The 15137-nt window shown below is 34.8% G+C and overlaps 1 protein-coding gene across 4 annotated transcripts in view; it reads left to right on the forward strand.

Annotated features, from left to right (window-relative positions):
* The window catches only part of jdp (DnaJ domain-containing protein), a 189208-nt gene that overhangs the window by 30061 nt on the left and 144010 nt on the right, over positions 1-15137 (forward strand). The window lies entirely within an intron of this gene.

Consider the following 15137-nt stretch of genomic DNA (forward strand, 5'->3'; position numbering starts at 1 on the left):
TTAGTGGATGGATTCGATCGCGGAAGGTCTCATTAAATCCGTCGCGTAAAAAAACTAAATTCACGCGGGGTACAAAGGAAATTGAATGGCACTTGTAAATTTTAAACGCAAAAAATAGGTTTTTTAAAAAAAATCACGCATCAAATATTGGCCTTTAGACTCCAATTACTAGGATGCTGTAAGGAGCACACTCATGAGATATGCATTAAACGACGTAGAATCACGAGTTTTATAATCCTAATGTGAGTTTTGAATATTATCTTGTTGCGCGTCCGAATTATTAAAACAATTCAAAAAACCCCGAAATTCCGGCTTCAAAATGTCAGCATCAATTTTAGGTGGATGCAGTGGATATATCGAAAAATGATACACTAGTATCATATTGCCCATGAAGTATTCTTTGAGTCTTTCTTTGGGCATATGTCTATAAAATTTAAGGTTAAGCCTAAAATCGGAAGGGAGCATAAAAAAACTTGTTGGCTTCAACCCATTTTTACCTATTTTTCTACATTGATGCCAACACAGCTTCCACGTAAATTAATTTTAATGGTCGACCTTATGGGATTCCTCCTAAAACACTTCAGTTTAAAGAATGTATATCATACTATATAGAATATGTTAACAGTTCGCGAATTCTGAAAGGGTGAAACTCGGATTCATCGATTGTAAAAAATTTTTGTTTTTCGCCATATATATAAAATTTAACATTGATGAAGCCAAGGTTTGCACTGTTATAAATCGCGAAATATTGCTGTGTACCACGAAAAATGACCATAGGTGAATCAAATGAAGTGTTTTTAACCAAAGCTGAAAAATGTGGCTAAAAAAGTTAATTTGCGCGGAAGCTATGTACGCTGTCATAGCGGTCATGAATAAAAATAGGTAAAAACGCGTTGAAGCAAACGAGTTTTTTTACGTTGTTATTCGATTGGCGTTAAAACCGTTTAAATTACGGATATCTGTCCAAAGTAAAAGTAGAAGAATACAAAATGAACATTCCACTTCTAATGTATCACATTTCAAAATCTCTACTACATCCACCTTTTATGGATGCTGACATTTTGAAGCCAGATTTTAGGTGTTTTTTGTATTTTTGGTCTAACTGCGACGCGCATTCGGGTATTTCAGGAATCATATAAAAGTATCAAAGTACTCGCGATTATGCATAATTTGATATGAATATTAACTATGTAGCCCAGACAGCATCACAGTAATCCACTGCCAAAAGCCAAAATTTAGTGCGATATTTTGTCGAAAAACCCTATGTTTTGGGTACAGTATTTACAATATCCTTTTGATTGTGCTGGGATCCCATGATATTTTAGTTTTTTGAAGGTCCGGATCATATAAATCATAGATCGTGAAAATCCATCCACTAGAACGGCGAAACCAGCAACTGCAAAAACCGAAAATTCTGCGTAAAATATTTTTGAAAATATCGCGGATTAAATCGCGTTGTCCGTGGATCTTTTCCTTTTCAATGAAGAAACTAACACATCACTCGCGTTTTTGCGAAAACAGCGGTTTAATAGATTTAGTGGCATGGGAGCTTTATCCGATTTATCCCAAAAATAGTGTGTGATGCTACATCCACGGTTCGTGATATATTTTATCGAAATAGGTTTAGATCGATGTAGTTTTTCATAGATGATAGTGAAATCGATTGCGCATAAAAAGTGTATGCAGTTTGTGCAAATTATAAGCGTTAAACAGCTTTTTGCACACTAAACTGCAGACGATGCTACATCTTAGCGGTCAAAGTAAATCCTGGCAAATGTATTGGTAAACCGCATGCGCATCAAGTGATTTTGAGGATTTCGCGATTTACACGCATTTCAAAATGAACATTACCCGATACAGTTTTATTTCAAGAGTATACCCCATTTTAAGGAACCCACCATTTATTTGAACGATACCCATATCTTCCGCTAGATGTTAGCGTGTATTCGAGAAGTGATTGGAATAAAAAATGTGATTTTTTGCGTGAAATTTAACTAAAACAGAAGAATAACTCCGACCTATTTTTCCTAAATTTTTTTCAACTTACTCACAAAATAAATTTTAATAATATTTTCTCTTATAAAAATTTTATAAATTTCCTCAATTTATTTTTTTGTTTTTGCTATTATATCCAACCACTAATCGGATTTGTATAGTTTTGGTTTCATTTGAATCTTCGCGATGTTTAGATTACATATATATTTTTTATAAATTTTTCAGATGCATAAACAGGTTGATTTTTATTAAAACAAGTTGCAAACTACCATTTTTTTGAATTCTTTCCTAATTTCCGCGAAAACGTACAATCTTTCCACTTAAGTTATGGGACCTCAGTAAACATATCGTATGTAGGAAGCCATAAATTAACAATGTTTCTCGATATAATGAATAGCGTTTTTATAAGATTTTTTCTAATAACCAGAATTGAAACCGCCATAACTTCTCATTCCATGTACCAAAAACCTTTCATGTAGCGTCAAAATAAAATTTTAATTTTTTTCAAATGGAATATTAAAAAAATTCTGGCTTTTCCTCATATATCCTCGTTAGCATAAATGCTGAGGGTATAATCAAATGTCGTTCTTTGGTAATGGCATCAGTTGAGAACGGCTGGACCCATTTGCATAATTCTTTTTTTGAAATGTTCATCATAACCCAACTTAGGTTTTAATGCAGAGATTTTGACCACGCCCACTTTTTTCAATTTTTAATTTTAATATTTTCTACAAGAACTATGAACTGATTTTTCTGAAATTGTTAGGCAATATACGGCGATGGCCCCCGGTTAAAGTAGGCTACATATTTTGTTGAATTTCGGAAGGGGCGGGGTGGGGTACCTCACCTATGCGTATTTTTGAAAAAGGTGCTATATTTGCAAATATTACTAATTTATTGGTTTAAAAATGTATGAATTAATCTACAATCCAGGTACTTCTTTGGGGCCTAAAGATCCGAACACGCCTGCTTCTTCCACATGCCTTCCTTTAAACGCTATATGTATAAGCCAATCCTATGATTATATCAATGACAAATACAGTGAAGGCAGTAACTCCTGCTTTGGTGACATATACGGAATTAACCCTAAACATTTACATAAATGGCTATATCCTAACTGGATTTCTTATGGTAATTTACGACAAAGCTATTTATGTAAATTTCTAGGGTTAATTTCGTATATGTCACCAAATCAGCAGTTACTCCCTTCACAGTATTATATTGGACCACGCCAAAGGTTTTGATATAAAACCTATAAAACGAAACCTCCTGATTTTTTGGTACATCGAAGGCTTTTGTCACATTATCTAAACGAATTTAGTGAAATTTCGTATTGAGTCTTCGATATGGGATTAAAACGTTCCCACAGAGAATTGTGGGTATAGCTGTAAGCTTTAATATTGCCCCCGATTTTTCGGAATTTTTGCTATTTTGAGGTTTTTTTTTTCTCTACGAAAAATTAGCGCCATACGTTCTCATGTTGATATGTGGCGGTAATACTAACATGTGGACGGTTCTTTAGCTACATTTTCTGACCAAAGTAGCTCTAAGGCCATGTTTATATTACAGCCTTTTGCAGGGTTAACCTTCTTTATGAGGATTTATTTGAAATATAAGCAATGGAATTGACATTTGAAACCCAGTGGGTTTGTTAAATACGGCTATATATAAACGTACTATAATTTGCAGTTTAAGGTGTGTACAGGTTAAAAACTTATCCACAAAAATTGCTGGCATACTTAGATCCACATTTTCGTATAACGATCCTTCCCCATCGATGTTGCTGTAATTTAGTACAGCGGGTTATCAATTTGGATAACGCCCGTTTTGAAGTCTCTTTAAGGATTTTTCTACTGAAGTGGCTTTAACTTGGTATTTTAGATTCTTAATCAATATTAATATATGTAGGTTCATATTTTGATATACATATACACCAATTAATGGTAACTCCCGATTTTACGTCTTTTAAAGGTTGTACACTAGACTGACAAAGGAGAAAACATTTTTTTTTTTTGAAACTCCCTCTCCCTAATTTTTTCTATTTGATCCAAAAACCTTCATAACTTTCATATAGAAATAAAGATCGGTCAGGGGACAAGGGTTATCGAAGTCGATTTTAACCACAATAATAAACTGATAAAAATTTTTCATCGATTGGACCATAATTGTGGCCTTTAGAGAATTTCCGTGGCCCCATATAAATTACTATGGAAACAAAGATCGATCCGTTGGCAGGGGTTAACTTTAACCGGGAAACATTTAGGGTGTAGGAGTTCCAAAACAAAAAATTATGTTTTTTTTATTTTTTTGTTCGTACACACATCGTCTAAATGAAATGACTGTCACATTATGTTTCGGGTTTTTAATGGGTAGAAAATATCGATGTTTCATTCTAATTAAACTTTGTTTAATAGAAAGTGATGATCCGTTAGCATAGTCCACTTTTCCTGGGAATAAGCTTGAGGTAATGAAAGAGCTTTGTACTTTCCAATTTATTTCAAAACAAACCGAACTTAACGCCGTTCTTACTTTTGCAATTTGAATCTTCATAACGGTTTAAAAAATACTGTCATCACGCAAATTGTGATTTCTGTGTCCTCCAATATTTAAACAAAATTTCCTCTATATTTTTGATATAAAATATTAACTTATTTAAATGTTGATCAAAAATGTTTACTCTTAATATTGCGACTTTATGACAGACCGGGTAAATATGTATGTACATACGTACAAATATGAACGTCACTCTAAAACAAATAGCAGTAAACAATTGCAACAAATACCCACACACACAAGCACTGAATATTTGATAAAAATCTAAAATTCTCAGCAGCATTTCAAGGCCACTGTTATCAACATATTTTTTTAGCATCAGCAAAATCGACAAAAGCAGGGCATTTAACAAAACAAAAAAAGCTCATTGAAAATGGGCTTCGTTACTTGCTTTTGTTTTTATCGTCAAGCTTAATAGAAAATGGGAAATAAAATCAATATTCATTACAACCGAAAATGAAAAAGGGATGTGAGCATGTTTTTGCTTCAGTACGGGAAAGGAAAAATTTTTCAAAAGTTAATGTGACCAAATTAGTATTTAAAACACCAAAAAGAAGATATACAATTTTTGTGAGGGAGAATTTGGGATTCTACGAAAATTCTAAAAAATATCTATTTGATGCTCATCACTTTCTTTGAAGTAGAATTTGTCCAGAAAAAAATTCTTTTATTTACATACAGCTTTGCCATGTTATATCCGCTTTTCCATAGAAAATGTCATTAGTAATTTTCCCTATTTCCATTCATCGCACATGAATGACACGAATAAATGATTGTAATTGATTGAGTTGTTTAATTTGCAACATGTTTTGCAAAAGCTTAAATTTCAAATTCATTGCAAATCCACAACTCGGAAATGTTGTAAGCCACTCAATGTCGATGACAGACAGATGAAATATGTACGAGCACACAAAACAACCAAAAGTGTCAGACTGAACATGACATGTGTCAGACGTTGAAACTGTCACAATACTGATAAAATTATCAACAATTGTTTTGCGGGAAAATTAAAAAATAAAAAAAATATTTTTTGGTGCTATCCCCTGATTGTTTGGTGGGGTTGGTAACCATGGCAAATTCCAATTTAAAATTAAGACACAAATATTACCTTAGAAACGAAACGATTAACTAACCAGCAGAGTTTCTGATTACCTTTGGCATGTGAAAATGTTGTGTGTTTGCGGTTAAGCTTAGGTGAACAATGGATTGCCGTAACATTTGATACGAATAAGTTTGTTAGGTTAAATAAATCTACAGTTACAAAGAAATGAATAAAAAAGTTGTATAAATAAACGACCTACTACCGACTACAAACGCGTTGACTAAAAAAGTTAACTAACACCCTTACCCAGAATTACATTGTGAAATGAATGTATTGTGTAATATGTGCAATAGATTGGTCCGGTGGGAAAATAAAGAAAGAGAACTTTAGTGCGATTCTCTAATTAATTTTTTTAGTTACCGACAAAAATCAGTAAAATTAAAACGCAAAATAATGAATGAAAAGTTCAAATAAAAGTTGACAACACTCTTGTTATCGGTAGAACTCTATGACTACTTTTTATTCGTCGCTCTCTTACCGAAAAACATAGCATTTTAGTGGTACCGATTTTTGTCGGTAACTCAAAAAATGTCTTAGAGAATCGCACTACTGAGGGAAAATTAGAACAAATGCACAAATATGGAAATAATTTGACTTTTTCATCCACGCTGAATTTTTCAATGATATGAATTTGTCCAAATTCAGTCACAGCACTAAATCTTACTACAAAAACATATTGTGGACTTTGGGTCCTCCTAAAATTTTTAAAAAAATCCATAATTTATTTTGACTTTGAGCCCGTCCTCCTAAAAATCTATAAAAAAATTCATGATTATAGTTGACATCGGGTCTTCCCATTTTTTTTTTAAATTTACGATTTAAAATCTTGAAACAAAATCGACGATTTTTGTTGACTTTGGGTTCCCTTAAATATCTTGAAAAAGTACACTTTTATTATTGACTTTGGGTCCCCTTAAATATCTTGAAAAAGTCCAATTTTAGGTCTCCTTAAAGTCTTAAAAAAAACCAGGATTATTGTTGACTTTGGGCCCTCCTAAAATCTTTAAAGAAGCCATGATTATTGTTGACTATGGGCCTTCCCAAAAAAATTTTAAAAATTCTCAAATTAAAATCTTAATAAGAACCCACGACTGTTGTTGGCTTTGGGTCGTCCAAAAAAATCTTTAAGGAAGTTCGCGATTATGGTTGACTTTGGCTTCGGAGCCATACATCAGCACGGGTAGTATCAGTGTTTTGTAGAGCGTTATTTTTGTTTGACGAGATGTGGCTTTGTTTTTAAACTGCTTACTTAAACCAAAGTAGCATCTGTTGGCCAATACAATTCTTCTTTTTATTTCACAACTGATGTCGTTTGTTGTGTTTACGGAGGTTCCCAGGTAGACGAAGTCTTTTTTTCTACCTCAATATTATAGGAACCAACTTCCACATCTATATCAGCATAAGCAAATAACATGTGGCTATTGGTGTAGACCGTGTCACTTCTTTTGACGTTTGCCCCACGAATAACATTTTCTAGCAGGACGTTGAAAAGAAAGGCTGTCTCCTTGCCTGAAACCTCTTTTGGTACAAAAATCTCCGGAGAGGTTCTTTCCTATTTTAACTGAATTCAGACATGGCGTGGAATACCTTTGAACGCAGCGGGCTGTCGAAGGCTGCTTTATAATCGACAAAAAGGTGGTAGGTGTCGATCTGCATATCTTGGGTCTTGCCGCAAGGTAAATATCTGGTCAATGGTGGACTTGCCAGGTCTAAAGCCGCATTGTTATAGTCCAATTATCTCGTTGACCATAGGCTTTAGTAGTTCGCACAATATCCCTGACACGATCTTGTAGGCAATAGGGAGTAGACTTATGCCCCTATAGTTAGAGCATACAGTCTTATCTCCCTTCTTGTGGACGGGGCACAGGATACTCAGGTTCCAATCGTCGGGTACGCGTTCTTCTTGCCAGATGGTGCTAACTAGCTGATGCATACACCTTATCAGCGTGTCGCCTCCGGTTTTGAACAGCTCGGCTGGCAAGCCATCGGCTCCTGCTGCCTTATTATTCTTCAGCCGATTTATTGCCTTTACCTCATCCATCCATCCATCCATCCATCTATCATAACATGATCAATTTGATTTCTTGTTTTCTGATCTGGAGACAGCCAGGTGCCCTTATGAATATCGAGATGATTAAATCTGGTACTACTAACTACCATGATTTTTTCAGCTGCAAAGTCTATCAGCCTCATACCATTGTCAGATGTTTCACTGTGGAGACTGAATTTCCCGACTGTTGGGCCAAAGATATTCTCCTTTCCAATTTTGGCATTAAAATCGGCTAGAATTATTTTAATGTCAAGGGCAGGGCAACGGTCATATGTTTCTTCTAAGCGCTCATAAAATATATCTTTGGTCTGTTCGTCCTTTTCTTCAGTGGGAGCATGATCGCAAATAAAGCTGATGTTGAAGAATTTAGCTTTTATTCGAATTGCAGCAAGTCTTTCATTTACTGGGGTGAAGATTGATACCAGATGTTTTAGCCTCCGACTAACTACGAATCCGCAACCAAACTCATGCTTTACATCATGGCAGCTATAATACAGTGCGTCACCTTTAGGTGTTGTTGTGACGCCTTTCCTAATCCATCGTATTTCCTGTATGGCAGTAATATCGGCCTTGTACTTTTCAAGTACGTCTGCCAATGCGAAGACTGCACCTTCTCTATAAAGAGTGCGAACATTCCAGGTGCAGATTCGCAGATCATGGTCCTTAAAACGTTTGCGGGGTTTATCAGCTTTAGAGGGGCCTGTTTTTCTTTTCTTTCGTTTTTTCATAGTAGGCTGTTTTTTCTAGGGGACGCCCAAACCCAAGTTTTTAACGTTCTTTTGGGTGAACGCGCGGCACATGTTAGCTCACTTCCATTAACGAGTGTTAAAGGCAGTTCCCCAGTTGACACCACGGGGAGGTCAGTGTCCACTTGGGATGAAAGAGGGACCAAGATAAATCCTGGGCTTTGCCATGTTAAAACCGGTCAGGACCGTTCCATGGTATCTTCCATCCGCTACGTCTTTTAAAAATACTAGCTGTTTTATGCGGAGCCTGAATCCGTACTAGCCTAATGTACGGGTTAACCGAGTAAGTTTACATTCATACCTTATTATTAAATATTTATAACTTTGTCGTATACAATTCGAAACAAAAAAGAATATTATCATCAATTACAATTGACATTTAAATACACCAGAGGAGCAACGACATATGGATTTTATTCTATTTTGGACATGTTAGGTTGTGGACATTAAATAAAATAACTACCAAGATGACCAATAATGGGGAATGTAGATTTCGTGTTTATGTATGTAAAAAGATATAGGTACATGAACATGGAAAATAGAAGGAAATGAAGAAAGTATAGGAAAAGAAAGGATTATATATTGGGAACCTACAGACACAAGGCTTACTGACATTTTCTTTAGAAAATAAAGTAATATCAACATACAATAATATATACATATATAATGTAAAAAAAAAAAATATTTTCCAAAAGCTGAGAAGTTGTTGCTTATCTTATCTCTAAAACTTGTTTTTTTTTCTTTAATTAAAAATATGTACTTTTTCTAAAGATGTAATAGATTTTACGGATTAACATATTTGATAATGCCAATATTCCGTAAAATTGATGTGGGTGAAATCTTAGATTATATTTTGTAGATACATATTGATAAAATATTGACTATTACACAAAATATGTTAGCGTTTAGCTAAATAAGCAAATCCTAAAAACAAACACTATTTTTATTATTGATTGTCAGTTTTGACAAAATAATGGTTTAAGGTAAAGAATTTTTTCTTGAGTAAGTTTCAACTGACTTACATGCATACAAAATTACAGTTCCTTCCGGTCAATGGTATTCATAACAATTGACCCTACTCAAAACACATGTTTATAAGAAAAACGACAACAAAGGGAAATAATCCTTTTTGGGGGAAGTGGAGAAGCTTTCCACTTTCCCTCCCTTTGTTTGGTTCAATTTGTTTTTTTATCATTCTTCTATTTCCACTTTTGTGTAAACATAAACTTCAAAACATTGAATTAACTTTGTGTCTACTCTCTATTGTTGTTGTTGCGAACATTGTTATTATAGTTTTTGTGATGGTAATGGTAACATTGTAGTAATCTCTTCTAAGTTCTTTTGTTGTTATTTTTCATGTTTTTGTTTTTTTTTTTCATACAAAAACTACAGGGCACAAAGGAAAGAAATTGCAATATACAAAAGTAGACAAAAAAAGAGCATAAACTATGTCACTGCAAATGTAAGGGGGCGGATGTTGTAGCTTTTAAACAAAATTGAAAGTTTCTGGTGCATATTAATTCTATTCTCACCTTTATCCTTCACATGCTGAAGAACAGTGATTCAGATAAATGCAGAAATTGTTTGTTTTTCAACAAAAAATTCCGAAAGTAACAAAATGAGTCACCCTTCAGAAGAAAAAAAATAAAAAAATAGGTAAAAAAACTTTTTAAGTTAAACGGTTTTATGTTAAACATACATTGCAATGTTTAAGATAAATGTACAGAAACCAAAAAATAATAAAATAGATACAGTCGTGGGAAGTATAAACATATGCATAGACTAGACTAAAATAAAACCGTGGGGCACGTCAATTGTCTATAAATTATCGACTTAATGTGCGATAGAAGAATCGTTTAATTCGTCGTTAGGCAGTTGGCCCGCAGACGCTGAGGAAATTACTTACAATTTTCTTGCTCATGGAAATTCCAATAGTTATACACTCCATGTAAATAAAAGAGATGTTTCAACTAGTTTATCGTTGGACATTCACACTGCTGCCTGGCGAGGAAGCGTTTCACTGCTCGTAGTTTGTCTTTAATCCACAAAGTACTACTCGCTCACCACTATGAAACCTTAAAACTCGCTTATAATCGAGCTTGTTAGCTTGTTTCCACATTCTAGCCCTACTTATCACACGTCCATCGTTGTCGATTGAACAACTGCCTAATTATAGTGTAACATTACAAAACAAACATTTTAATCAACGATTGTAGACAATTGACGTGCCCCACGGTTTTATTTTAGTCTAGTCTATGCATATGTTTATAATTCCCACGACTGTATCTATTTTATTATTTTTTGATTTTTAGTACATTTATCTTAAACATTGCAATGTATGTTTAACATAAAACCGTTTAACTTAAAAAGTTTTTTTACTTATTTTTATTAGTACATTTATCTTAAACATTGCAATGTATGTTTAACATAAAACCGTTTAACTTAAAAAGTTTTTTTTACCTATTTTTATTTTCTAGTTTTTAGTTTTTATTTCGCATTCTGTTTAATTCATTTAGTGCTTCATTATTACAAGGTTTCTTGCCCGTTAGTTTATTGCAGTCCAACTCCTCTATACGTAGTCCCTGCAAAGATCTTACTCTACTAAGAGCCACGTAGGCTTGACCTTCTTCAAACAGTTTCGCACCTAAGTATACGACTGCGTGATCCACAGTGCTGCCCTGCATTTTATGTATTGTAGAAGCCCATGATAGTATTAAAGGCAACATTTTCCTTCAGCCGTACCGTAATTGTACTTAGCTAGAAACTGTATGGCTTTCGGGTGTATAAGATGTACTGTATAGTGCACTGTATTCTCCTTGTCAAGCCCTTTTATTTCATACCCATATTGGTGGGATTAATAAAAAATTGTTATCAGCCATTTGGTAGCGGCGGCTATCTTAGAATTCAATTTTGCATAGTAAATTGTATTCTACTTGTTGAGACCTTTCATTTGATACCCATGTTGATGGGATTGATAAAACCTAAGTTATCCGCCATTTTGTAGAGGCCGCAATCTTGGATTTTAATTTTATATAGTACATTGTATTCTACAGGTTGAGCACTTTCATTTGATACCCATATTGATGGGATTGATAAAACCTACGTTATCCGCCATTTTGTAGCGGCCGCCATCTTGGATTTCAATTTTTTATAGTATATTGTATTCTGCTTCTTGAGCCGTTTCATTTGATACCCATATTGATGGGATTGATAAAACCTACGTTATCCGCCATTTTGTAGCGGCCGCCATCTTGGATTTCAATTTTTATAGTATATTGTATTCTGCTTGTTGAGCCGTTTCATTTGATACCCATATTGATGGGATTGATAAAACCTACGTTATCCGCCATTTTGTAGAGGCCGCCATCTTGGATTTTAATTTTATATAGTACTAGTTGAGCACTTTCATTTGATATCCATATTGATGGGATTGATAAAACCTACGTTATCCGCCATTTTGTAGCGGCTGCCATCTTGGATTTCAATTTTTTATAGTATTTTGTATTCTGCTTGTTGAGCCCTTTCATTTGATACCCATATTGATGGGATTGATAAAACCTACGTTGTCCGCCATTTTGTAGCGGCGGCCATCTTGAATTTATAATGATAATGAATAAACATAATTGTATTGTCGCCAAAATCCAAAGTGTATACAAAATTTCAGATGAATCGGTTGACAGGAAGAGGGTGAAATTTGAATTACTAAATTTGACCCAAGAATAAAGAATAAATAAAACAAACGGGGTGAGCTAAATAAAACCTTTTAAAAAAACAATTCTAAAAACGTTCGGTAGATTTATTTTAAAAATCCATGAAAAATCGTGTTTTTCGTGCTTAATATCGCTGTGATGCTCGAAATCGTTTCCCAGGCCAGGCAACATCAAAATTTCAACGGTATCAACACGGAAGTCCAGATATTTCGCTACAACTATGCTGGTGCCGCAGATCCCAAAAAACCGTAAACAGTTCTTTCCCATTCTGGTCTTCTGTGACAATATATGGATTTCCATAGCAGAGCGGAAGGTCTTCTCGGAGAGGACCCCTAGGTTTTCATAGAACCTTCACACAGAATATTAGAGGGTCTTAACAAAGAATATCTTCTCTTAGAAGGCAATATTCCCATAGAAGATCAGAAGGTTTTCTCATAGAATACCAGAAGATCTTTTCAACGAAGATTTTCTCATAGAAGAACAGAAGGTCTTTTCTTAGAAGAATACAAGGTCTTCTCATGCAAGAACAGATCGTACTCTTGTAGAAGAGCAGAAGGTGTTTTCATAGAAGATGATAACGACAAGAAGGGCTTCTTATACCATAAAGTCTTCTCATAGAAGTCTGGAAGGTCTTCTCACAGAAGTATTCTCACAGTACAGCAAAAGATCTTATCATCGAAGAACAAATGATATCCTCATAAAAGACCGGAAGGTCTTCTCATAGAAGGCCACAATTCTTCTCATAGAAAACCAATGGATAGTCTCGCTGAATACCAGAAGGTCTTAATATAGAAAACCAAAAGATTTTCTCATAGAAGACCAGGAGGTTTTCTTATAGGAGAGCAATATATATTTTTATAGAAGACCAGAAATCTTCTCATAGACGATCAAAAGATATTCTCATAGAAGACCAGAATATGTTTACATAGAATACTAAAAAATGGTTCTCTCTTTTAGAGAATACCAGAAGGTCTTTTCATAAAAGACCAAAAAGTTTTCTCATAGACGAACATAAGTTATTCTCATAGAAGACCACTTGGTCTTTTTACAGAAGACCAGTTGGTTTTCTTATAGAAGACTTGAAGATCTTATACAAGACTAGAAGAAGACCAAAAGATTTTCTCATAGAAGATCAGGAGGTTTTCTTACAGGAGACCAAAAAATCTTCTCATATAAGACCAGAAGATGTTTTCATAGAATACTAAACAATGGTACTCTATTAGAGAATACCAGAAGGTATTTTCATAAAAGACCAACATGTTTTCTCATAAAAGAATATAAGTTATTCTCATAGAACACCACTTGGTCTTCTTATAGAAGACTAGAAGGTCGTATAGAAGACAAAAAATGTTCTCGTAGAAGACCAGGAGGTTTTCTTATAGGAGACAGAAATCTTCTCTTAGACGACCAAAAGATCTATAAGATATAAGTTATTATCATTAAAGACCATTTGGTCTTCTTACAGAAGACCAGTTGGTTTTCTTATAGAAGACTAGAAGATCTTATAGAAGACTACAAGATCTTATAGAAGACTAGAAGAAGACCAAAAGATTTTCTCATAGAAGACCAGGAGGTTTTCTTATAGGAGACCAAAAAATCTTCTCATAGAAGGCCAGAAATCTTATTATAGATGACAAAAGACATTCTCATATAAGACCAGAAGATGTTTTCATAGAATAGATCTTCTCACAGATGGTACATCCTTGGAGAACACCAGAAGGTCTTTGAATAGAAGACCACAAAGTTTTCTCGTAGAAGACTAGAAGGTCTCCTCTTGGAAGACCAGACTAGACAAGAAAGTCTTCTCATAGAAGACCTTCTCATGGGAGAAAAGAAGGTCCCATCGTACAAGGCCAGGCTTCTCATGGAAGACCAGAAATTTCTTATAGAATACCAGTAGGCATTCTCACAACAAACCATATTGTCTCTTAATGAAAGGGCAGAAAATCTTCTCATTGAAGACCAGAAGATCTTCTCATAGATGACCAGTAAATATTCTCATGAAAGAACAGAAGGATTTTTCGTAGAAATCCAGAAAGTCTTCTCATAGTAGACCAGGAAGTGTTCTCCAGGAGGACCAATCAGAAGAGAACTGATTGTCTTCTTTTAGGAGACCAGAAGGCCTCTGCTCAGAAGAGATCAAATAATCTTCTCTGACCAGATAATCTTCACATAGAATAACTCCCCTTCTCATAGAGAAGGGCAGACGACCTACTCAGAGAAGAACAAATGATACTATTAGAGAAGACCAGCTGAACTTCTCAGCGAAGAACAAATGATACTTTCAGAGAACACCAAATGATCTTCTCAGAGAAGACCAAATGATCTTCTCAGAGAAGACCAAATGATCTTCTCAGAGAAGACCAGATGATCTTCTCAGAGAAGATCAGATGATCTTCTCAGAAGAGACTTCTTCTCACGGAAGATCATAAGGCTTTCATTTTTAGAAAATATCAGATGGTCTTCATATAGATAAGGCAGATGACCCTCTCAGAGAAGACGAGACGATCTTCTCTGAAGAGGCCAGATGATATTCTCGGACAAGATAATCTTCTCATAGAAATAACTCCCCAAATTTGGGGACGTCTTCTCACGGAAGATCATAAGATCAGATGGTCTTCTCATAGAAAAGGGGAGATGACCTTCTCAGAGAAGACCAGATGATCTTGTCAGAGAAGAACAAATGATACTTTCAGAAAAGACCAGATGATCTTCTCAGAGAAGACCAGATGAACTTCTCAGAGACGACCAGACGATCTGCTCAGAAAAGACCAGAAGACCAGACGATCTGCTCAGAAGAGACTTCTTCTCACGGAGGATCATAAGGCTTTCATTTTTAGAAAATATCAGATGGTCTTCTTATAGATAAGGCAGATGACCCTCTCAGAGAAGATCAAATGAACTTCTCAGAGAAGAACAGATGATACTCTCAGAGAAGACCAAATGATACTTTTAGAGAAGACCAGATGATCTTCTCAGAG

Source organism: Musca autumnalis, unplaced genomic scaffold (assembly GCF_047663935.1).
Source record: "Musca autumnalis isolate F117 unplaced genomic scaffold, ASM4766393v1 scaffold_1, whole genome shotgun sequence".
Lineage (NCBI taxonomy): Eukaryota > Metazoa > Arthropoda > Insecta > Diptera > Muscidae > Musca > Musca autumnalis.